The sequence below is a fragment of the Python bivittatus genome, unplaced genomic scaffold, assembly GCF_059951505.1.
Source record: "Python bivittatus isolate LINGU-HERP-01145 unplaced genomic scaffold, Pbiv_v1 ctg000050_np1212, whole genome shotgun sequence".
Classification (NCBI taxonomy): domain Eukaryota; kingdom Metazoa; phylum Chordata; class Lepidosauria; order Squamata; family Pythonidae; genus Python; species Python bivittatus.
In genome coordinates, this window is record NW_028277033.1 from 5,044,671 (window position 1) to 5,071,053 (window position 26,383).

Genomic DNA, 26,383 nt, shown 5'->3' on the forward strand with positions numbered 1-26,383 from the left:
ATTGCTCTGTTGAAGGGAAACATGTATCTCTGTTTTTATAGCTGGCTGCAATCCTGTGTTCTTTGCCTGAATGTAAATATTTTGTTAGCAGAGGAAGCTTATTACTTAGTTCATTTTTTTCAGACACCTGGTGAAAGTTTTCCCTCCTCCCCCATCCTTATCCTTTTATGACAGATGTTGCTCTCTTGGTGTTACGTTTAAAACATTCAACATTGCTACAGATTTTCCCTGTTATAGCCTGTTTTGTAGTTTTTGTTTATGTTTTTTTTTTTTTTTAATGACAGAGAACCAGGATGGGGGATGAATGGCATCAAGATCTGAAGAAAAAAATGTTTTGTAGTTTCTAAGTGAGAATAAACCAGTTATCTTGCTTAAATTCATGTCTGTTCTAGATGGAACTAAAATGACCCTCAAAAGGGAATATGAGAGAGAGAAAGAGTAAGCAGAAGAACCTCTAAAGGTGAGACTGTGGAGTTCACAGAATATTCCCAGCCAAGGTCAGAAATGGTTTGTCAGGCTGGGTATTAACTTTGTCAGACTCAAATCCTTTAAACCCCCATCTCCAAATTTCTCAGTAGTAATGCCAGTCAGTAGGGGGCCCTTGTGATCATCCTGTCAGTGCGTACTTACTGTTTACATTCTGTGAATGAGTAATCAAAATAATTGGTGTGCTACATGCCGCTTTTGATTTTTCTTCCGTAATTTAAAATTTTTTTTTTTTTTTTTTAAAAAGCCAACTGCAGGAGTTGTAGACTAAAGAGGAAAAGCCTTCGTTCTACATAGGAGTCAGTTTGCTTAAGATAATTGCTTGACTATTTTTAAACCAGACCATCTCCTTCCTCTCTCCTTATTTACCAAGATTTCCTTTTAGTGTTGTTCTCTATTCTGGATGAATGAATATTCATTGCCATAATGACACAGTATTATGTCAAAAATGCAAAACTGTAACTATACAATAAAATGCCTCCTGAAAGTGAGAATAGCTGCAGGATGAGCGCTTGACAATAGAAGTCTAAATGTGTTGTGAAACACTAACACCATTAAGGGGGACTCCACCTGTGGCCTTCATACTGCTCTGGGAACATCTTTGCACCCATGTGAGCTCCCACTGTTGTCATCTTTCTTCAACAGCTGAGCTGATTTATTTCCACAAAAATAATCAGAAATATGCTGAATCTTGTTTTCTGTTGTAGCTTCAGGCTGCCCTTTATCTGGCCTTTTAAGCTGAGCAAAGGAATGTTGCCTTGATGGCTTTGCAGCCCCATCTCTCCAAGGTGATCACCCAGATGATTTTATGAGCAGATTATAACTGCATTAAAGCAAAATCTCAAACCAAAACATCGATTGGCTGAGAAGTAGGGCACTGGTCAGATGTGGAGTTTTGTGTTCCTCCTAATGGTCCACTGAAATGTGTAGAGATTATGTTATGTGGTTATGTGGCAGGGCTCTGTTAGTAGCAGAAGAAGAACTTGAGGGAATTATCTGGACAGGAGAGCAGGAACGCAGAGAATGCAAACCTGCAAATTTCTTCAGTGGGTGCTACAAGAGTGAGAGAGAAAAGGGGGCTCAAGACCTCTCTTAATAGGGGGTAATGCTGTAAAAGGGCAAGAAGGATTTGAAGTATTATTGGAATAAATTCTGTTCCATCCCTCCCATGATTCAGAGACTGTCAGCTGTCCGGTATGGCCTCTGTGCTATAAAGAAACAATCCCTTGCTGAGTAGACTTTGTCTGGAGTAGTCACAAAGTATCCTAGTTCAATGGCAGTGAGGATAGCAATCAATCAGCATGAGAGCATTTCTAGGTTCAAGGAAGCAAAGTTAATGAAAGGATCTCAGTGAGGTTCGGACAGCAGCCTAAAAGTTTTTCACTCTAAATTCTTAGTATGTGCAATTTTCTGCTATGATGACAAAGGGAATGTGCATCACAGCCCAAACTCTGATCCTTTTGGACTTGCATCAAGACATTCCATGAAAATTACACCATTTGGATGAAAGATTGACTTGCTGCCAGTGTCCTTGCCTACAAACACAACTTCACAAGATAGTAGCTGCATGGGTCTGATTCGGGCATTCTCCCATCCTCCGTGATTTCCCCCAGGACAGGATCAGACCTTTTCAAACTTGGAACTTTTTCTCTTTCTTCTTACTTGAGCAGGTAAACGAATAAATAGAACAGCAGATTCTGGTGGGGTTCATTTCACACATTGGATTTCCCGGTTCAGATTGGAAAAGAACATATATGAACTCAAGAAAACTGAGTGTCCCTAACTGTGTGTGCGCGCACGTGCTTGAATTGAGTTCTTTGTTTTGCCTATAAGAGAGATTTCCAAAATTGCTAGTTTACATTGATTAGCACACTTAGTTAATAGTAAAGATTGGTGGAGGAGGTGAAATCCTTGTTTGCATGCTGGGTTCTTTTGTTCCCCAGCAGCTCTTCCAAAACAGTTTAAATTGGCAAAAATAATGTAATCCCAACACACAGGTTTTTTTATTATTCTTGGCATCGTGATTGCTGTGAATATAATATCTTTTCTGCTGGCGTTGTTTTCCTTGGGGAACATCTGATTGCAGTAAGCACCCTGCCTTGGTAACATCTTTCCTTTCCTTGTCTAAGGAACTCACAATTTGGTACAGAAACTGTAGTGATTGCAGTACGAATATTGACAAGAGTGCTTTGCTGTCATTGTTTGACATGTGTTTCATGCATCTTTCTTTCGTTAGGGTTCTCTCTGTGTAATAATTTAATAACTTTTTTTGAACAATGAAACAAAGTGTTTTGCTTTAAGTTCTGTTTAGATTCTGTTGCAACTACAGCACACTAGAACAGTGTTTTTTCCTTTCCTTTCCTTTCTTTTTTTTAAATCATGCTAAAATTATGTAAATCAGGCCTTGAAATAGGCATACAGGCACACAAGATTCCTTATTTTCATGTTCATGGCCCCTGATACCGCACCGTTATCTTCTTGGCAAGCCAAGTCTGTATGAAATATAACACACTTAGTGTGCATGATTTGCATTTTTTTAAAATCTCCCCAACCTAAAAAGGAGCCCAAAGTTTGAGTCTCTGCCTCTCAGAGACATCACCACATTGAACACATTTCCTTTTGATTAATTTGCATGGCGAGGCTTGAATCTGTATGGAAACCCTTGATAAATTAATCATGGTTAAAGGCAATCATGGCTTAGAATGCTGCTCTGTTTCTTGCTTTCCAGCATCTCTGTAAGGATCATCCTACATTGGCTTCCATCTCCATGGAGCTCATGTCATTGTGGGTTTGGAGATTGTACCAAACTGTTGTTAACTTCAACCATCTTTTGAGAACCATACTTAAAAACTATGGTTTCTGATTTATCAGTTAGGATGTCATGCCAGGATAGGACCTGCCCAAGGTTTTACTTCCTTTGATGGAAGAGCAAATCCTCAGCCTTCCCCCATCAGGTTCTGAGGTTATTTTAACACTTGGCTCAAAACAGAAAATAAAAAATCCAGCAGACATCCCACCTGCTTCCTGATGCTAGAAGTATAGCACTAATAAATGGAACAACAAACATGTTAATGGATCTGTACCAATTGATTGGTCAGACCCCTTTCTGTCTAAAATAGAGGCTTTGTGTAATTATTGGGGAAGTTATCTGGGAAAGATTCCAGCTATAATTTAAAAGCTCCCAATATTACAGGACAATGATTCCTAAGCTTAGGTCCTCAGCTCTTTTTGGAGAAAAACTTCCATCACCCTTCTTAATTGGCCAATCTGGGTATAGGTGGAATTCTGGTTTAATATATGACATCTGGGAAGTGAGGCATGGGAATCTTTGACTTGGATGTTGTTCCTCCCTCCTCTTCTCTGCAGCACATAATTACCTTATAATCTCTGACACAGTGACATTGGGGTGCTGAGTAAAAATGATGTGAAACGCCAGAAGATAGTCTTGATGAGCTTGGGATTTCTATTTTTCCATGAACTCCTCCAGACTGAACCTTTATAGAGGTTGTTAGTGTGTGGGAATTAAGAATGGAGTTATTTACAAGTGCGTGTTTGCATTTGTTGTCTTTATCAGTCTTTGAATCATGATTAAACAGCTGAACTTTCCCTGAGAGATAAATTGCATGAAAATAAATGTTGCTGGGATGCAACAGAGAAAGGCTTCAAATGATACCAGCATTTGGAAGGTTTGGTAAAAGAGACAGGCTTTCAAAAAAGTTTTTTCACCTAAATGGAGGAGACAGTTTTCATGCAAGATAAATCTAGTATATTTCAGTAAACTTCATTCATACATATGCTGCCAGTTTACAGACCTATACCAAGTGTTTTTGGCAGTAGAACAAAGGGAGCCAACCTGTCGTCATTTTTCAGCCACTAGAATCTCAACTGACCATGCCACCAAAGGTGATTGTTGGAATTTGGCTACCTTTTTAAGTTGTCCCGAACAACAACAAAATGTAGCATGAATACTAAAATGGTTGTAACACAGTTTTACAAAGGACAAAATAAAGAAAACTCTTTGCACAACTTGAACTGGCTCAGGGGCTTTGCATTCATTGTCAGGGCCATCTTGAGGACTGCTTGCCTAAACATGAGCTTGGCCAAGACCCTGAATGGTCCTGTTTTGGAAGGTTGGTGGTAGCATTTTTAAGGAACAAAATGAGTGCTGCTCAAACTGTGCGAGTCTGGCAAGCTCAGGAAAAAAGAACCACTTGAATGTCTGGAAATATCTTCCTTGCTAGTAGGGTGATGTAACACAATCTTGCAAGCCTGTCAAAGCAATTATCCAGCTCTACTTATACCTAGTGTAATTAAGGTATCTCAGGCTAGAATCTGAGACTCTATTTCTCATGCTTCCCCACCCCTGGACTCAACAGTCTGCAATGTCTCTGTTTCCTCGCTTAACTGTCTTGCTGCCCCCTCTGTGTTCCTATGGTCTGTTAGGCACTCCATCACGATGTTTAGTCATCTATAAAGAATGAGACTCCCATTTTGTCCTTCTAATTCTACCCTCTACCCCCCAAAAAATTGGCCAACATTTTCTTTTGGACCATCTAATCTGGCAGGAGGGTTCAAGGTAGCTAGAAAATGGGTGCTAATGACTGCATTTAGCTTGTGTCTCATACTTTGGGCACCGGTATTCTACTCCCCCTAATTTCGGAACCATCTCTACACTGAAAATTCCAGGCAAACTTATATATTTGATGCAGCCTCGCCCAACTTATGTAAGCACAGCCCAAGTTACTTTACGATCCCTTTGCTGCTGGAAGTTTGCTCACCCATGCACTAGAAGGTCTTGGGTCCAAGAAACACAATGAGGGTAGGGATATGCAGATCTAGGCTGACTCACTTGAGAAAGTGAGAAAAACACTCAGGATTTTCTTTGAGAAAGGTCTCTTGCCTGAATGAAGTCATCAAGGAATGCATCAAGGCCACATTCTGCTTCCACTCAAGCAATGTGCCTTCCATTTTACTTCTGCATCTATGAATTGTCCATATTGGAAAACAGTAGGAGATACCTTTGAAAAGGATGCTCATTTCATCTACCATATTGATTTAATGTCTTTCTGCTATGCCAATACAAAAGTGGCCAAAATCTAAATTATACACAATACAATTAAAGAACAGGGATTTTTTAAAAAATAAAATAACATAACCTAATGGCAAGAGAGGAGAATTTTAGCACAGTAGGGTTGCTATTGGGAAAAAAGTCCATGTCTCTTTTATTTACTAACCTTACTGAACTTACTGGCAAACCAAGAGAGCACATCTCTAAGATTAAACTATTCAGGATTTTAAAGGCTAATGCCATAATATAAAGTGACCCGATCCATGGGGAAAAAATTCAGCCCAAACTAACCTTACAGCTGGGACACAGGATGGCCTGATTTGCACCAGAAAGAAATTCTGGGAATTAGGTGTGTCACTGAAAGAATTTTGGGATGCATTATATCCAAGGAAATATACATATACATTGGTTCCTGCATCCCAAAAATCATCTCATCTGCATATCATGACTTAGGGCATTTTATTAGCTTCATATGCATGGCCCTGAAGAACTATGTTGTGAAATAAGCTAATTAAAAAAAAACAACAACAGCAAAACAAAAACAAGAAAATCCTGGAGAATATCTCCAACCCAGGGTTGAACAGATTCTTGGTGTCCTCTGAGCTTGCTTTTCTTTTTACACATGTTTTCTTACCAGTACTGGTAAGTCAAACCTCTGCATGAAGAAAAACAACCTCAGAGAACCCCAAGAACCCAGCAAGGAAAACCCTGTTCAGAAAGGCAGGATATATAGTCCCTAAGGAAAAGGAAAAGTCTGTGGGTGCGTGGTTTACAGAGGTGTGCAAATCAGCCAAGATCTGATTTGAATTTATGACTTGTTTCTATTTGATTTCAATTTACGAATTGATTTGAATTGTGGATTGGACTTGAACCATAGAACTGAACTGAACTGAGATTCAAAGATTCAGGCTGATTGAAAGGCACACAAGTCTATGGTATCTTCCAGTCAGTAGGAAGGTACCTGATGCAAGAGGCACAGAGAGAACTGCTCCTGTCTGTGCTCCTGCCCTCTGAAGATGCCGGTCACAGATGCTGGCGAAACGTTAGGAAACAAAACTTCCAGAACACAGCCACACAGCCCAGAAGACCCACACCAGCCATTGTACCTAATGCAACTCTGTGGTGAGCCCTGCCCAGTGGAACAGGCAGCGCCCCTCTCCTAGAGTCTTGGTTTGGGCCTTAGGCCTGTGGTTGATGTGTTTCTGTGGCCCAGCTTTGGTTTGGTGTGTTATTGTTTGATTGTTTTAGCCTGGGCTGCCTATGCAGTTGTATGTTTTCAAGAACCAAATTTTGGTTCTTCATCTCTTGGACCAAACAAGGTTGAAACACACGGCAACATGTTTTCTTATCATGATGACTTCATAAAAACATTAAACAGTTATTATTATTTTGTATTTGTACTTGGAAGATGCCAAGAATCTGTGGAAGGGGGTGGCAATAATAGCAGCAGCAGCAGCAGCAGCAGCAGCAGCAGCAGCTTTTGAACTAAATTTTTGCACTGAATCTTTGCACAACCTTAATAGCCTTCCTTTGCCAGGTCAAAACACAGCATGTAGCAGCCAGATCAGTATTCAATCTGCATTTCCCTCCCTCCCCCAGGGAAAAGAGAATGTTAGAAGTGACTCTTCGGGGATGTGGGGCCCCAATGGTGGCCTTTTCCATCTGCCCCATATGGTGGTCCATGATGGGGTTCACTGCCAAATCTAACGGTGCGATCAATGGGATGTTAGATACCAGATCTGAGATTATGGTTTTCAGGATGGCTCTGGTGGACCAGCAAGCAGTTAAACACCAAAAGTGCTCAGTAGCTGGAGGTGAGAAAACTGCAGTTCCTGCTGTGTTTTAAAGGTAGGTCTTTTTTTTTCCCCACTCCAAAACAATAAACTGATAGATAAATGTTAGGAAAGCATTACTCTGAATGTGACTTCCGTGGGTTTTTTTTTTTTTAATCCTGCCTTCCTTATTTTTATAACGAATTCAAGGTAGTGAACCTAATACTCCTTCCTCCTCCTATTTTCCCCACAACAGCAATCCTGTGAGGTGAGGTGGGCTGAGAGGGACTGGCCCAGAATCACCCAGCCAGCTTTCATGCCTAAGACAGGACTAGAACTCACCATCTCCTGCTTTCTAGCCTGATGCCTTCACCACTAGACCAAACTGGCATTGATTCCAAGTAAACAATAGTAAGAAACTTTCATGGTTTTTGGTCTTGTTCAGAACAGGCCTGCATGCACACACATGAATGAGATAATGTGACCAAACCTGTTACTTTCCATATGGCCACAAAACTCTGCAAGCAGGAGGTAACATGCGCTTAAAAGCTGTCACTGAATTGCTCTCATATACGCATACACACATCAAAGCTAATTTTCTTTCAGTTGTATTAACCTAATTTGTAACCTTAGGTTATTAATCCCAAAGGAATAATTTCCTTTTTCCTTCCCTCCCTTCCTGTTAGGCATACCTAAATTCTATTCCTCCTTGTGAATTCACCCAAAATTAGCTGATGGCACCAAAAAGTTTACGCAAATGGATATGTTGGTTGGTGTGAAAGGCAATTAAAAGACCAAAGAGGGCATAGAGGGAGAGGAAAAACTCCAAAAAGAATAGGAATGCAGTCTGTTGTACCTGATAAATTTACAGTTATGATGCTCTGAAGACTCACTCTTAATTTTAGCTAGATGTATTAATCCCAAACTTTGCATTGATCAAACCCTATTTGGAAAGCTGCCTAGTTCTATTTGGAGTGGCTCAGAACTGTCTGATAAGAATGATGGTTGTATTCAAAATGAAATGAGCAAAACTATAGTTTATACTTACCTGTGTATAACACGGGAAATCCACAAACAGCTGTACTTAAAAACAAAAATAATAACTGTGTTACCAGCATAAAACGGGATTAACAGACACCAACTTTCCAAAGTGGATGAAGGCTGCTGGAGTTCAAAGAAACTAGGGAAAGATTTGAGTCCATTCTCTTTTAAATGTTGATTTCCTAAGAAAAGGAAACAATGGCAGTTGACACACAAATTACAAATTGCTCCTTAATCTGTAGAACTGAAAAGGAAGGGCTTGATAAAGCTGAAAAATGTTGCAAAGGAAAATACTTCGCATCATATTCTGCCTTTTCCAAGAAAAACAATTCCTTTATGGTCTTTTTTAAAAATACATCAATATTTTAATTGTTTAATTCAGGTATTGAGGCATATTCATTTGGCAGATATGACACTCTGATTGTTGAATTTGATCCACTTGTACAACCAAAATGCTGTTTGAAATACTGTACCTTCCTCAGTATGTCTTTGGAAGTGTTATGAAGTGTTATGTGGCAACATGATCTTTCACGTGCAGATTAATCCAGGTGAATCCTATGGTCCAAATATAGGTATGTCTGTTTAATATAAAGATTTACTGAAGAAAAAGATTAAAACATTGCCATATACCGAGTGGTACACTGCACAAGAGTTATGAAAGTTAAATTAACTCTTAAGCCAGACGATTGATCTCTTAGGGTCAGCAAAGCAGCATCTATAGTGCCCCTAAGCGATCTTTCAAAATTAAAAAATAAAATAAATCTAATCTCACAATATCTTCTTACAAGATGTATCATTAGATTTTGAGCATTTCCAAGTTCTTTTAATTATCTTAATCACTTTTAATTATCTTAATCACTTAATTCTTCCCCTCAAAGTTTTTAAAAGGATGAAAATATTAAGCTGCCTCTGGCCTGGGGGAGTGGGGGAAATGCCCCCGCCTCAGTTGGTCTGACCCTCTAGCTGGTTCCAGTTCCAGTTGATCTGACTCTCCAGAGAATCAGCCCTGGAGAGAAAACAATATTTATTGATTATCATCCAGGAGCAAAGCCAGAGAGGAAGACTACATTTACTATAGGCAATTGACTGAAAATGGCTACTCTTCCTGCAGTCCACTGTGTCAGCTGAGGATGTGACAGGAAGCAGGTATCCCAGTCAACAGGTTGGAGGGGGTGCAGAACTAGGCAGGGTCTAATTCAATTTGGATTTTAGAAAAAAGAACCTAGGAAGCTTGAATAAGAAATGACTAGTTGAAATTGGATAAGAATTCACAAATGCTCCTCCCATCTCTTTCTTCAACTCCACCAAAACTCTTCAGACATTCTTTCTTAGAAAAGATGGAATTGATGAAAAAGAGACGTTGGACCAAACTATAGATAAAATTCAACTGTATCTTCTTCAAACCAGTGTGAAACTGTTTATTTGTCAAATGTATATGGCTACCCATCTCACAAAAAAGTGACTCTGGGTGGCATACAACTCTGGGCATTTAGAAGTTAATATGTGAGAACATCTCTTCTCTTCTCTTCTCTTCTCTTCTCTTCTCTTCTCTTCTCTTCTCTTCTCTTCTCTTCTCTTCTCTTCTCTTCTCTTCTCTTCTCTTCTCTTCTCTTCTCTCAAAGCAGATGTTCTCTTCCATCTCTCTCTGCTTCGTGCTTATATGAAACACTGTTTTTGAAACTTTGGAAGGATTCACGTTTAGCTGTGCCACCTTCCATGGGAATCTGGTCTTGTTTTGGAGAACTCCATAACCTCACTGAAGGACCCAGGTTTGACTTGGGATTGATCCAAATCCAATGTGCATTGCTAACCATTGTCTTTAATTGCTTCATTTGTCATGATTGTCATGTCATGACAGATTTATACTTTTAAAAAATGCCTTAGTTCATCGTATCATTTGCTTTTTTCTATACCAAATTGGTATGCCTTTCTGCTTTTATTATTGCCCTCTTCGTTGTTCAGGAGGATTGAAAATGTAAAACTTACTTTCATGTTCAGTCTTCTTTGCTGATCCTCTCAAAATCAGTGATTTGTGTTGCTCTTGTAATGGCATTAAATAATTAAAGAAGTAAGGACATAATATATTCTGATCAACATCTTGGACTGAGTTGGAGGACTGCAGCTAATTTGCATATTTGAGCCCCTCTTACTTTTGTTATTATTGTTTTGCTCTGATTTGAAAAGGTAACACTTGATATGCAACCTGTTTTCTTCTAAAATTGATGCTATCAAAGATACGGGAAAGGTATCTAGAATTCAGCGCTTGCTAAATCTTCTAATAGAGTGATATTACAATTAGAAAACGTTAAAAATACAATATTTATTTAATTAATTAATTAATTAATTAATTTCTATAGCCGCCCATCTCAGCCAAGTGACTCTGGGCAGAAGACAATTCTAAAACAATAAAAAGAATTAAAAACAATAGAAAATTTTCTTGGCTGCTGCATATATTTATTTATCATAATAATTATCAATATAGCCGAAAGACAGGGCCCTTAACACATTCAGGGCCCCAGGCCTGGGCACATAGCCATGTCTTTAAAGCCTTACGAAAGGCCAACAGGGTTGGGGCCATCCTAATCTCTGAAGGGAGGATGTTCCTGATCCTTGCCAGATGACATTCCTTGGCTGATGGGACCTGCGGCATGCCCAACCTGCTGGACCAAATTGGATGGGTAGAAATTATTGGGAAAAAACAGGCCCTCAGGTAACCTAGTCCCAAGCCACACACGGATTTAAAGGTGACAACCAGCACCTTGAATTGCACCTGGAAACGCACCAGCAAGCAGTGCAGCTCACGCAGTAGTGGTGTTACATGTGTCACATATCCGACACCATTTACTACCTGTGTAGCCGCATTCTGTACCAGTTGAAGCTTCTGAATGTTCTTCAAGGGCAGTACCACATAGAGTGCATTACAGTAGTCCAAGCAAGAGATTATGAGGGCGTGGGTGATTGTGAGCAGAGCCTCCCGATCCAGGAATGGTTGCAATTGGCACACCACTCGGAGGTGTGCAAAGGCCCTCCTAGCCACAGCTTCCACCTGCTCTTTGAGCAGGAGCTGTGAGTCCAGGAGAACCCCCAGATTGCATACCAGGTCTGTCTGGGCAGTGATACCCCATCCAGAACCATAGATGGAAAAGCTTTGTCTCTAGAAGGTCCAAATACTCAGAGCCACTCAGTCTTGCTTGGGTTGAGTTGAAGCCCATTCAAACCCCTACAGCCTCCAGACACTGGGACAGGACATCCACAGGATCACTCAGAGGGCCTGGGGTGGAGATATAGAGCTGGGTATCATCAGCATATTTATGATACCTCACCCCAAACTGATGGATCACTCACCCAGTGGCCTGATGTAGATGTTAAAGAGGAGAGGCAAGAGAACTGAGCCATGAGGCACTCAACAAAGTATCTACACTAACTGGAACTGACCCCAGAGGAAAAAGGAGATCCAGCACAACACAGAGCCACCCCCCACCAACTCCTGAAGTCGGTCCAGAAGGATACCATAATTGATGGTATTGAAAGCCACTGAGAGGTCAAGAGGAGCAAGGATGAATGCACTACCTCCATCCCACTATTCCAGAGGTCATCCAAGAGCATGATCAATGCCATCTCAGTCCCAAACCCTGGCCTGAATCCTGACTGAAAGGGTTCAGATAATCTGCTTCACCTGCTTTGAAGGTGACCACTCTCTCCAGGTTTTATGATTACTAAAACTTAAGGGCCTGGAAGAAGAAAAATATCTTTGCTTGAACTGATTACCTGCAGGAGTTGGGAAGGTCTTAGTGGGGGATCATTCCGGAGCTGGGAGGACTCATCCTGCTTCTGATAGACCAACTGCCACCTATCTCAGCGTAGCAGAGCATCCAGAGAGATCCTTCAACACTCAGATAAGAACGTCTTCAGAGGTGGTTCCATATTCCATACCCTGCAGCAATCTAGACCTGAGGATATCTGAAAATGAGAATCTGAAACAAAATGATTGTTGTTCAGGTTGATGGCAGCTAGCATACCAGTTTAAGCTAGTACAAGCTGCTTTGTGCCGTAGAGGATATATGTAGCTCTAATGATAAAGGTGGATTTGAAAACATCCCCAAACTGATCCTTTAGGGGGAAACATAACTTCTAAAACAGGATTACAAAACACTCTCATTTTTTGTCTTGAGCTTCAGTTTACTGCCTGTCCTCCAGTCTGTTACCTTAGCCAGTACTGAATAAAGATTTCTGCTGACTCACGTAGATCCGATCAACATACTAAGGACTCTATTTTCTAAATCCCCAGATGAATTCATTCATCTGTTTTATTCAGGAATTAAAGTGTTCCGGCCTTCTTCACACCTTGCATAATTAACTTGGATGCCTTTAAGGAGGAATTGGATAAATTCCCTGGGGACGCATCACTTAAGGGCTACTGGTCATGAAGTTTCCACATCGCTTCCAGCTTGGCAGCAGCATATCTTCAACTACCAGTTGAAGGGAAACAGAGGTGGGGCAGAGCAGATCTCCATCTCCTGCTTGTAGGTACTTTGAAAACATCTGCTTGGCTATTATGAGAACAACATGTTCTCAACATCAGCCTTAGCCTGATCCAACAGAGATATTCTTATGTTCAGCCAAATCGCTGACAGAAAGTTGGAACCAAGGCACCTGGGCTCAGAGACTTCATTCAGATGTAGACACTCCTTGTAAACCAAGGTTTTCCAATTGGGAATATGTCTACCCTCCCCGCATACTCCATCTCTGCAGTGATTTCCTTGACTTTTCTCATGGTGGACCATGGGTACAGGTAAACAAACACTTTCCCCCTTCAAGCTATGACTTGCAGACCCCATCAAACCAAGGGCTTCAGTCCCTCATTTTGGAAGAAAATCATGCTGTGCTCCAGCATGGTTTATTGAAACCATCTTTCATAGTGAAAGGGGGGGAAGAAACAGGAAAAGCAGAGGGGTTAAAAGATCGGCAGCTGTTCTGCATGAGGCTTAAGAGATGTGGTGGAATAAAAGAACCTCTGAGGGTGTTTTTGTTGTTTGCTTGGTGGGTTTGGGGTAAGTGGCGTCGTGCAGGATGACAGCTATAAAATTAGATAATCGGTTAATCGCTGGCAAATTAGCCTCGTGTCTTTTGCAGAGAACAAATATGGTATTTATGTAAAAGTTGTTAATAGTTTCTGCCTTTTTTAATTGGCAGAAATAAATGCAAAATGCATGATAATTAGGCAGCTGATGAATTCAGTTGTACAATTATGCCTAAAGCTATGCCCTAGCACTTAATGTTGGATGCTCAGAGCAATCAAAGGGAGCCTATTTATATGGTTTATTTATAAAACAAAGTTGCCGATGAAGTAACAGAGGCAGATAGACTTATAATGTGGCAGCTTGAAGTCTGGATTTTAATGCTTAAGCAATACATACTGGGTTGGTAACTTGATTTTTCTTCCATTTTTTCCCAGTCCAAATTGACAGCTATCAAATGTTATGATTAACATTCCAAAACAAACCCTATGGACATTTATATGCACATTATTCTGTATATCACGTACATTATGTTGCAATTCTAAAAAGCTTCTTTTTGAGAACGGCCATATCAAAATGAGGCTATGTTTTAATGAATGCATGCCTATCAGTCACAATTTAGGATCTAACTCATCCACAGTAATAATAGATTACCCCTTATCTTAAGAAAAGTGTTCCTATGCCATTGCAACAACTTTTTACTCCTTTCTCCCAAGGTTAAATACTGTAAAAATACACAGAGAGTAATGTAGTAATGACCACTACATTGTCTGTTTTGATCTGGAGACTGAAATGACAGGAGCCACATTGCCATCTCCTTGTAGTTTCCATGTTCCTGCTGTAGCAGGAGAATCAGGTAATGGAAGAACACACTTCTGGGTGCAAATTATTCTGTTGATTCACAACATGCAAGAGAGGATTGTGGTTGGCTAATCTGAGAAAGGAGATACAAGATATCCCTGCCTAGGATTTGAGAAACAAGGCAGAATGCAAGAGATTTTCCAGGCAGTGAATCTGTTCTCTTATGGTAATAAGTATGGAACTATGTGATTGCTAATTTGGTCCTGATAGCTAATTATTTGGCTTGTCCTTGAAGAGAGTCTGGAGTTAAACAAAGCATTTTTAATTGTATTTTCCTCTCTCTTGGGCATTGGAGTAGGAGAGACATGGTGTTCCCTCTAGTTTTCTGCTTGGTCTTAACTCAAATAGGGCAACCTATTTGGAAGTATTATCCTGGATGAGGCTGGGAAAAGAGTTGAAATGGGCTCATTTAGCCAATCCAGCACCTATCCTGTGTGGTAGGCTAGATCACTAGGAGAGGTCTTGCTGTTAGAGATACCACTGATTGAGAATTGTCAACGAGCTGCATGAATTCAGGACTCCTGTTTGCAAAGAAGACTGCTTGATCTGTGCCTCTTTCCATTACCCTTGGTGGCTGAGGACAGAACAGTCTCTTGCACTGTGCACTGTGTGCACATGTGATATTTGATCAGTCTGTCAAATCCAAAGCAGAAATCTACAGTAGTTCTTGGAGGACAATAGTTGCCATCTCTCTCCTTCTTCTGATCCAACCTGATGTTCTTACACAATAGCTTGTGACCTCTTCTGAAGATGGATCTAATTTCAATCCTCTAAAGCCAGCTTTTTGCTAGTAAAGGTGATGTAGGTCTCAAGCCTGTATTTAAGCTCACTTCAGCTGTCAATTCAGGAAACGCAGGCTTGTAAGGACAGCCCTAGGGACAGCGGCTATGTTAAAAGCACATTGACAGTGATCAGGTTGTAAAATCTATTTCAGGCTATGGTTTGATGGATGTTTCTTTACAAGCTTGAAGAGGGACCAACTGAAACCAATTCAACAGAGCAAGGTTGTCTTATAAGCAACTTCTGTCTTTCTGCTTTGCACTTTGCACCCCTGGAGTATTTGTGAAGAAGATTGTCACTTTTTTTTTTCTCCTTACTAACAAGACCAAAAGCAAATTTGCTTGTCCTAACAGTGTGGAAATTGGCACTAGCTCATCTTGAGGACACTATTAGATTGCAAGACAAGACTCCTCCTCCACCACCACCACCACCACCCCCAGGGTGGAGGGAAGGACCTGTATTTTAAGGGTAGATGTTTCCATCACAGTAACAGGATAATACAGTATGAGGAGCCCAGGAGTCCAATGTGAGGAAGAGAAGATTGGAGATGGACATAACTGCAAAGAAAGATAGATTTTCAAAAGTGTCACAAAGGGCTTGTTGACCATAATGCTAACCTAGCTTCCTTCTGGCTCTGCAATTTTCCTATGTCCCACAAATATCAATACACATTATCCTTCTTCCTTTCCATATTACTGAAGAATGAGTTCCACTGAATTCAGTGCAACTAACTTCTGCTAGGTAACACAATAGGTTGGGTTCCATGGCTACAATCCTGTGTATACTTATTTGAGAGAGTTGTGTTGAATTCAGTGGGAGAGCAAAGATACAACCAGACTATACATCTCTTAAAATGCACACTTTCCTATGTTATGTTCTTGGTAGATTGATTTAGGAATAGGCCACAGCATTTTTCAAGCTGTTCCCTCTGCTGCTATAGCATACCTTGGTTCTCAACCAACCCCCTTAACTTTCTGAAATCATTCCTCTTTACTAAATTAGGAATTGTAGGAAGAGGGGAAGAGGGAAATATCTGCCCCCCACTCCCACCCCCTGCATTCTGTTATCTAGTGCCTACAGTCAGCATTTGCAAAAACTACAGTTCCCAGAGTTATTGAGGCCTTACTTCCTGGCACAATGTGAGAAGAGGAAAGAAATGTCAATAGTAATCTAACTCCACTGATGTTATCCTAGCAAGGTTGGTGGGAGGAGAGAAACGCTAGGCATTCTTGTCCAGATTGGATTTTCATGTAAGCTGGAGTAGAACTCAGGGTTTGGCGTTATCAAAACTTGAGCCTAGTGAACTGGGTGGCTGCTCTGTTGTTGTACATCTCAGCTATCCTGATGCATTTAATAATGGAATTGTGCCTTGATTGCTATGGAATATCTGTCTGAAGCAATTATAGTCAATTTTCAGCTGGGTATCATTGTCTATCCCTATCTATCAAACTACCTCTGTGTACTCTCTGTGTGCCCTTCCCAAAAGAGAGTTTAGGAATCCAAGGAATTATCTAGTTTTTAATTGCATAACAAACCTGTGCAAAAGATGTAATACTGAGTGGCTCAGACCGACCCATTATCAACCCCACTAGGTAAACCAAACCAGAAATAAAGTCCCCAGGAAGGCTAAAACTACTTTTACTGAGATTGGCTATAGCAGAATCTTGCAACTCTGTGCTATACCTCCTCCCCCTTCTTATACTCCTGTGAATTAAGGAAGTGTCTGTCTAAGCCTCTTTCGCACATTTTTTGTCTGCAGTGGACTTAAGATATGTTTCAGCCCTCATCATTTTGTTAATGGACCTTGCTTATCTCCATTGAGGTCGTGATCCTTACTCTCTACATCCATTGAGTTTCAAGGTTGATTGGGAATTTGATTTTTATTTTGGTTCATCTGAGGTTTCTGGTGCTGTGGCCTCACTTGAAAATTGGATGAACCCCTCAAACGGACAACTAGTATAATCTGAGCTTATGTTTATGCTGTACCCAGACGTCAGCTGTTCTATGTTTTACTTGTCATCTTTTAAAACTTCAATGACAAATAGAAATTTGTCATGAGAGAGAGGATGGAGGACAGCCACAGTGAACCAATTAAGTTCAGGAGAAGTTTGCATACCACTTCATTTAACGCTTATTGGTGTCCATACATTAAAATATCCACCTAGGATGATGCATACCATGCAATTATGCCCAATGTCTGGAGAAGACCAAGCTTCTACAGAGAAGAATCTGGAACAGTCCTTCTTATCAAATTTGTACAGTGGTTTTGAAGACAATCTCCAGTGACTTTATAATGAATATCACAGATATTCTGCATAGACCTGTAGCCTGGTATCTCCAGTATTAACTCCTATAAGCCCCAGTTAGCGAGGTCAATAGCAAGGGACTGTGGGAGTTGTAGCTACTGATTTTTTACTTTTTTTATAGCCTCACTTTTTCTGGAAGAGATAATATCAGAAAGGAATTAAATGTTGTAACTATCTGGGAATGAGGGAGAAAGAGTCAGGCAAACGCAGACAAACGCTTTGCCATTTTTCAAAGCAAGTGAGTAGCCATTAGAGATTTTTTTTTTAAAAAAAGAAAAGAATTAACGTATCTTACAAAACCCACATAAAACAAGATCTCTTTTTTCTTGTTCTACTCTTTTTCTCTACAGTTGGCATGTTTATTCTCTGTATCTGCAGCAGAGCTGAAAGTGCTACTCTAATTGCCTGGAATTTTTGGCAAGGGAGAAGATGCCACACGTGTTCACTGGCCTGGACATTTATAACTTGCAGCTGGTCTCCTCAGGTCTCATCACACCATGCTAAACTAATCTAGGTTTGCCAATGACTATTATCCCTTCCTTTCTTTCCCTTAAAAAAGAAAAGCGCAAAACGTTTTTTTTAAAAAAGACAATTTGGTTGATTTTTTTTTCCACGAATGATGTAGGGTTTGGGAACTACATTCCTATCTTTCCCTAAAAGTTGGCTGTCCTGAGTGGAGGATTGATGGTAATTGTAGTCCAAGCCATCTGCAGGGCTACAGGTGAAGGGAAGCAGCAACAAAATAATACAGAATAAAACTGGTGTGGAGAGCCAACTCTTGCACAGTTCTGTTCCAATGTTATAAAGCAGTCACATTAATATATGTACCTAAGAGGAAGTACCATTAAACTCAGCTAGGCTTCTTCTGAGCACACATGTAGAGAATTGCATTGTAAATTGATTTTCCAGCTGCTCTAATGGCTTTTAGAGAAATATTTGGACAGAGGTTTCTAATGCACGTATAAAATAGAGTCTCCGGTTCCAGATCTTTTGCCACTGCTCTGATGGCTCCTTATCATTCCATTGTCTTCTTTGGAAATAAGAAGTTCTGTTCTTATTTGTCATGCATCTGAAAAAGCTAAATCATGAAGTGGATCCTTAGCTTGTGGACAGATGTGCATTATGTCAGTTTGGCCCTAGAAATGGTCAGAAAATGGAAACTGGCATGGTTTCCTTGGTGGTCGTTCAAGACTGGGAATTTGGTTGAGGAAGAATGCCCTTGTTGATTCTGCTGGAATTCTCAGTGACTTTCGGTATCAGTGGACTATGTTTTAATTCTGAATGATCTGGCTGGTTTGGGAATGTATAGGGAGATGCCGATCATTCTTGGAAGGGCAATCTCAGAAGGTTACGGCTTGAAGAACTTTTGCTCGTGGCTTTTTTTTATTAAAAAATATTGATTTTATTGCTTGAAAAATGTAACAAATAAGTAACAACAACAAACGCTCACTGAGCAAAATGGGGAGGTTTTAGAAACAAACACAAAAGGGTTTCAGAAGCAAAAACAAGCAGCGTACAGTTGTATAAATTCTAAAGAAATATTGCATCTCAGTTTAATAAAAAATAAACCACAGAGCATCCTGTTGTCCAGTCTTTTTAGCAAGTTAACATGAGAGCCAGGCCAAAGGCCAAGGATGCTTATTTTTTTTCAAAGCAGCCTTTGATATCTGATGTATTAGTGTCTTTTCAAAAACATCTTAGTCTTTTTTTTTTTTTTTTGCAGCAATCCAAGCACAACCATTTTTCCTAAATAGATAAAATCCAAATTTTAAGAATATAATTCAGCAACACCTTGACCTGTTTATATCTTAATTCCCGAGCTAAAACCTTATTGACAACATTAAGAATGTTAAACCAGTAGAGAAGTCAGAAGAAATGTTCATGTTATGTGTTAATGTACTTTCACATTTATTACAGCTCCAACATAAAAAGATAGATTACCAGTCCTTTTTTTTAACATCCACTGAGGTGTCCAGTAAAATTGAAAAAAAGAATTTTTGATCAATCAGTTTCATATTAAGAGCACATGTTTAGCATTCTTTAAAATTTGAGTTCTTTGGCTTGTTAAAATTGAAAACTCAAATTCTTTGCTCCGTATTTCTTGGAAATTATTAGTAATTGTCTTACTAAGGTTCTTCATCTGTTGATATAAATGGATTGTTCATTCAGCCTCCAAAACCCCTTTTTTTCTAACTTACTCAGAACGGTATGGATTTGGGGACCACCATAGCACCAGATCCATATTGGGAGACTAACAAATGTTTTAACTGTGAATATATTGACACTGGTTTCAGAGAGATTATATTCTTTCTTTAGCTTCTTGAAAGTCTTCAGAATATAATTAGCAAATAACCGATCAAGGGTATTTTCCTCTTTGCAATGCTATGCTTCTTGGGGTTCTCACAGTTCAATCATGTTTCTCATGTTGTTCAACACCTACTTGAAATTTTTGGATTTTCTGCTTTAAAGAGTTGCAGACAGGGTGTGACTCTGCACCCTCTGAATCTGAAGCCTGAATAACAGAGTGTTTATAAGAGAATACAAGGGAAAAGAGGGGAGGTCCCATTGGTTATAACTTTGCTTACCCCTTTTACTTTAGCTGACGTTATGGGATAATGTTACATATTTGAACCCATTTTGGTTCAAAAATTTGAACCAAATTTTTCACAGCTTCTCTATGAAGGCTGCAAACTGGATTTAAGTTTGCACTACCCTGTGCCAACTCTCCAAAGCCTATAGCTTCCTACCTCTAGAAAGACTGGTGAAAAGGGAAGAATAGCATAACTCCCATATTTCTGCTTAGACCTTTAAGCAATAAAATTGAAGTCCTCTTCTCTTTCAGGTCCACATGTGTTCTATTCCCAAACAGCATTAAGAACTTAAATGTTACAAAGGCTAGACTTTCAAGTACCTACAGCATCGACTGATGCTTGTTGATTGTCAGGCAGATCTTGCTGCTTGGATCACTGGCAACAATTACCCTTGTTTTTTAAGATGAGCTTGGTTTGGTCCACTCTGTTGGATATACAACAGATGTGAGTTACATCTAAGTTTGTACAGGATGTAGGGCAGCCTTTCTCAGCCTTTTTATCCTGGAAGAGCCCTTGATATAATTCTCAGGTCTCAGGGAACTCTGCATGAAAATAGCAAAAAAAAAATGAAATCTGCACAATACAATTCACTTAACTACACAAGCCATGTTGTACAATGTTTACGACAACGGCAAAGTGGCAGGCAGGCAGGCAGCTGGGTCAAGGTGCATAACATTTCCCACCACTGTGAGCCCTAGCACACAATGCTTATTTTTTTCCAATCATGATCTCTCATGGAACCCCTAGCAACCTCTTGCAGAACATTAAGATTCAGTGGAACCCTGTTGAGAAAGGCTGATGTGGGGATTTATAAGTCTATATTATCAGTGCAGGTTTCCATAACCAAATGTTAAATCTTCCATCAGCACCGCTGCTTAATAATTCCAAAGAGACAACTGGTTTGAACTTAAGCAACTTGGGAATATTTTTATTATTATTTCTGTTCTTTTCTCTACATTTCTGACACATTATTGAGTTTGTAACAACCTCTGCCAGCGCTCTACTGCTTTAAGAAAGGACAGTGGATTTGAGTCTTCTAAAGATACCCCAAATATCCTTGCCAGACAGTCCTGCTTGCTTTATTAAATAGGTAGAAGGGTTTAGTACAATGTATCTCAGTTTATTCACTGCAAGGAGTGGACGGTGTGATGTAATGAACTATTGGTTAGATTGTGACAAGGAAACTGAGTTTCAAGTCAGTTGCTAGCCATGGAAATTCACTGGGTGATTTTGAGCCACTTACTCCCTCTCAATCCAACCTACCTCGCAGATTTACTGTTGTGAGTGTGAAATGAAGGGAGATCCCATAGAAGTTGCTTTGCAGTCCTGGAGGGAAAATGGGATATAAATCTAATAAATAGACTCCTGTTGGTTGTAAGCATTCACCAACAGACATGTACTGACCTGGTACAAACCTTACCCAAAGCCATAATAAGATTTGTTTGGGTTTAAGTGTGTTTCTTGAATCTCATTCTGATGCATTGAACCATGCTTGATGGTGTAATTTTTTGTGTGAACCCAGCCCATGGTTTATCAACAGTTAAACCATGGCTTAGCATGAAGCACAGCCATGTACTACATGCAGGAAACAGGAATCATATCTGGTAGCCTGGCCATCTTATCCACATGCTGAATAGTCAGGATTTCTCCAGCAATGATCAAGACTTGGCCCACTCCTAAGCGAGTCCCGTCTCGTAATGCTGTCGTGGAGAAGCCTTGTTGCAGCAGGGTCAAGTTCCCAGATCCCTTTCCAGTGCATACAGCTGCAGTCCTCACAAGCAGCTGTTTATCTGACATTTGACAGTGAGAGTAAATTGGAAAGGAGTAAACTGCTAACAGGAAATAAGGAAGGACCTATGACCCAGCTTGCTTTTGTCTTTATAAACTAAGACTCCAAGCAGCAAATTTGGGGAGATTTGAGATTGGTGGGCCAACCAAGGCTGGGGAGTGGAGGCTGAGCCAGGGTTTGTGACCTTTTTTACTCAGTGTGTCCCCTAGACTTTTGGCTGGAGAACTGATGCTAATGTTGGACTAGCTGGGCTCTGAAGTTGGATGGAAAGGCTGTTCTCAAGAGGGTTGCCGGGAAAATATTTTACCATGCTGGGAGAAAACTGGAATGAAACTGATACTCTTCTGAATTCTGAGGGTCAGCTGTACAAACTGCCTATAAAACATAAATTCCTTAGCTTTTGTGTTTAGTGGGTAAAGTCTACAAGCCAGGGTGTGAATTCCCCAGCCAGGGGACATGATTTCAAAGAGTTGTCACTCAGCTTAAATGCTATTGTTGATGTCTTATATTTGCTTTAGCGTAAGAAAACTTATAACTGAAATCTCAATAAATGTGCCTTTTTGAGTCACTGGTTTGCTGTCATGTTAATTCCTATTTTGCAAAAATCATATTTTTAGTATTTCATTCCCTATTATGGTAATATCCCATTAGTAAAATAGTATTTAAAAAAAGCAAGTTCTATTCTGTAATGGTCTGAAATCCTTCTATTTAGTAGACTCATCTGCCAATTAAGCTAAAGTAAGTTTACAGCTCTACAGAGAAACTTCCTTCCTTCCTTCCTTCCTTCCTTCCTTCCTTCCTTCCTTCCTTCCTTCCTTCCTTCCTTCCTTCCTTCCTTCCTTCCTTCCTTCCTTCCTTCCTTCCTTCCTTCCTTCCTTCCTTCCTTTAGATATGTTCTAACCATGAGAAATTAGATTGCTGTCACTCTCATTTAGGCTTTCTTTCATATATAGATTGGTTGTTTAAACTGTATTTGAGACCTGTGAAATGTGAATGCATCTCATTGGGTTCTTCTACTTGAATGATGCCTAGGAGATGATGGAAGTGAACAGCTCAGATTTGTGTGCATCCTGTGGTTAATGAAGGCAGAGATACAATTTGCTATAGGCTATTTCTTGTATCTTCCCTCCGTCCCATCCTCTTCCCCAAAAGAGAACCATCCATTGTGAATGACGTAAATATACCTTTTGATTGCTTGAGTGTTTACATAAAATGTAGATAATTTTTCTGGTTTGCTTTTCAAGAGTGTCTAGAAGCCAATTCATGTTAATTGCCGAGCTGTAGTCTTTGCTGCTATCTATAGTTGTTTTAAAAGGGATGGAATTTTCCATAAGCTCTTGATATCAGTTGGCTAGAGATCAATTTTCACATTACAGGAGCATGTCGTTGGCATTTTCCATGGTTCCATCCTGTCCTATCCTAATCTTAATCCTGTTCTCTACCAACATTTGGATGCAATTGCTGATACCACTGTGAGTCTTCTAAATCAATCCTGTCACTTCCATATAAGTTCCACATGTTTTAAAAATACAAGTACCACGAGAGAGATGACCATAGAAATGAAACCCCTCTGATGTGATAACTGGGTCACTGATATATTTCATACCTTATTTTATCTAAGTTGAATGTAAAGTCTTGCTGACTACGTGCCCATTATCCTGCAGTTTTCTTGACAACAGTATTGGTTTGCTATTGCCTTCTACTTGCTTTTTTGACTTTCTCAACTAGCCTACAGCCTTGGAATATCCCGGTGGTCTCCCAGCCAAGGCTGTTTAGTTTTCTGAAGATCAAGGTTGGCTAGATGCTTACACCTACTTTGTAACTACAGTGAATGAAAAACACAAAGCATGGTAACATCAAGGTAATAGAAGACTCTGGAACTGGCTTGTCAGCAGATGATATGACAAGAGATGAAGGTTTCATGGAGGTTTACTGCCAAGCCCCAGTAGAAGACTTTCTGAACAGTGGCTCTGATTTTGCTGTAAGAATCTGAAGAGCTTCACACATTGCATTTTCAATATGCACAGAGATAAAAAAAAAAAAGTACAACCATAGATGTATTTTAAAACATGTATACATTCAGAACAATACAGTGTCAGACAAAGCCGGAGTCTGTTGCTTAGTAATGTGTGAAATGGCCTTTGGAGAATAACATTTAATAAACGTTGAAAATGTATTTAAATTTAACAATGCACGTGTGGCCAGTTTGAAGAACAGGGAAGACATCTACTCATTCAAGCAGTTTACTCATATGGGCAATGGAACAATGGAATTGTAAATTCAAACACAATAGAAAGTCTACTTCTGGGAAGGAAAAAAAGGACACGTGGCCCTTTTCTCTAATGGATGAGGATTCATAGTCTAGAGAGAGAATTAAAGGAACAATTTGAAAAATTCTACCATACCTAACAATTTCATGTCCTATCACCAGAAAAATCTTTGTGTTATAGGAAGTTGAAGAACAGAAGAAGTATTTTTGTTAACATGCTGTAACTAACTGTAGGGAAATCTGGAAGTATGGATCTAATCCCATTATCTATAAAAGTTGAGGGGAGGGGTGGTATTGCCAAAAATCATGTGCTTTTGTTATGTTTTCTTAGAGGATTGTGGTGGAGTTCAATACTGCTTAGCAAGAGACAATTCACATGGAATAAATTAAAAAAAAAAATTCTTCTTCTTCTCTTCACTTTCAGAAAGAATCTGAGGAATTTACTATACAAGATCACATTTGCCTTTCTTAACACTAAGCAAGGGGAAGAGACAACTCAAACCAGCAGTTTTGTTCCTAAATGGTGAGCCATCTAAAGGTAAAGGTTCCCTTTTTACTATCATCAACAACGATACAGAATGTAATATAATTTTATTATGCTGCTTTATTACATGTGTTCACATTTCTACAGAAATTGCAACTGGTAGTAACTATTACTAGCATTATTTGACAATGGTGATTACTATTTAAAAAAAATTCCAAAATCAATATTGATAATGTAATTTTTAATTAATAATTTGCTTTTAAATAATAGAAGGGCTTTTGATATCATTGGCCATCGATGGATATTGTTGCATATCAGAGGAAAGGAATTCTTTACATTAAACTTCCAGGCTTGCAGATAAGACATTAGTCCCAGTTTGAAAGCAAGGAATAGTTTGTGCAAAATAGTTTGCTCCAGACACAGTGACAGACCAAGAAATTTAAGCTTCCAGTTTCTCCCTAGATAAATGAAAGAACTAGGAGAAGAAGCTATTGAAACTGAAGATTTGTCATTAATCATGGTGAGGACATTCTGTTGATGTGTCTGAATTAACCCCGAGAGAATCTGAATGTTATCAATTTCTTTATGGCATTGTTGTTGATAAATTGTGGAATGTTCAGGGCCTGCTTTAAAGATTATCTTTCTTGCGCTACAGTTTTGTATTTGGGCACATGTTTCTCCTTTTTTGTTTTGGGTCTCACCTTGCTCATGGTTAGCTTATGAACCACGATATGTTACTGGCCAGAAAAAGAAGCTGGATTTCGTCTAATTCTGTTTGGACAGTTTTGAATCTATGGGTCCACCAGTGATGAGGACAGAAACCTCTTCTGTTTCCTGTTAAAGGCCAATGTGACAGATGTTCAGTGTTAGTCTGAAAGAAGGGTAAGGAGGAATGATTAGTAGAAGGGAACTTATTGACTAAGGTATTATAAGGGCCTAATCCTGCTAAGAATGAACTCATCTTTTGAGACCAGCCTCTACAGAAGCTGATGCTTTCATTGTTCCTTTGTTTGGAACTGCACGATACCTTTCAAGAAAGAGACGCAAAGGGCAAGACCATCCTGCTTCCTGTGGTTTAGTATTAAATCGTCTTCATGCTTCAGTTGAGTGCGCTGGATAGGAGTCTGCAGATGGCTTTAAGGCAATTCATCTATTTATCTTCCTACTGCCTCTAAGTTACCTTGAAGCAAAAGAGGATGGTTGCTAAGCAACGGCTCACATGCTTTCTCCAGCTTCTAAGATAATCATTAGACCAGCTGTCTGAAAGAGGAGAACATCTGCAGAAGAGGTGTTAGATCTGGCTTAATATGCTGACCCTCATAAATATGTGGGCCTAATGGTAAGCTAGCCTGGAAGTCCTAATACCTCTCTTGCTACCTCCTATGAAACTCAAGGAGGCTATTTTCATCTTTATTCCTTTCTCCCCATATATTTGTTCCTCTTAAACAAAATTCAAACTTAAAGGTTCCACTCTGGCTTTTACTTTATAGCAGTGAGGGTTTGTCCTTGTAGTTAGTATCTATCCTGGAAAGTAATGAACTAGTATGGAAAGGTAAATTCCGTAGAGCAGCTATGTTGTAATTTAAACTCCTACCCCAGGAATATCTGGTATAGAGCATTTATTGTATTTTTATTAATTAGGATGATAATTGATGTACTTAACGTACCTATCAATGTATTTAAAAACATCAACCTATGGAGTCAGTTGCTTGGGTAGCTTAACCTTGTATATGTTACAGTTTAACCATTTTTAACATTAAAAGCAGCTTTATGCAAAAGAAAATAGGTAGAAGAATTTTTGGTGTATAAATTCTCTATTTATTAGGCAGCCGACAAGCAATTTTCTCTGAGTAATCTTCTCCCTTTTAACCGATTAATAAATAAATCCATTGATTTAAAACTAAAATACATGTTAATA

At 39.5% G+C, this 26,383-nt stretch overlaps 1 protein-coding gene across 9 annotated transcripts in view; it reads left to right on the forward strand.

Moving 5' to 3' along the window:
• Window positions 1–26,383, forward strand: part of ZMIZ1 (zinc finger MIZ-type containing 1) — a 405,624-nt gene that overhangs the window by 112,729 nt on the left and 266,512 nt on the right. For 8 of the 9 annotated variants that reach the window (XM_088129052.1, XM_088129104.1, XM_088129038.1 and 5 more), the window contains one exon: window positions 24,406–24,519. The exons of the other annotated variant lie outside the window; for it this stretch is intronic. The gene's annotated coding sequence lies outside the window, so the exon portion shown is untranslated. The remainder of the gene's footprint in view (window positions 1–24,405; window positions 24,520–26,383) is intronic. 9 annotated transcript variants of the gene reach the window in all.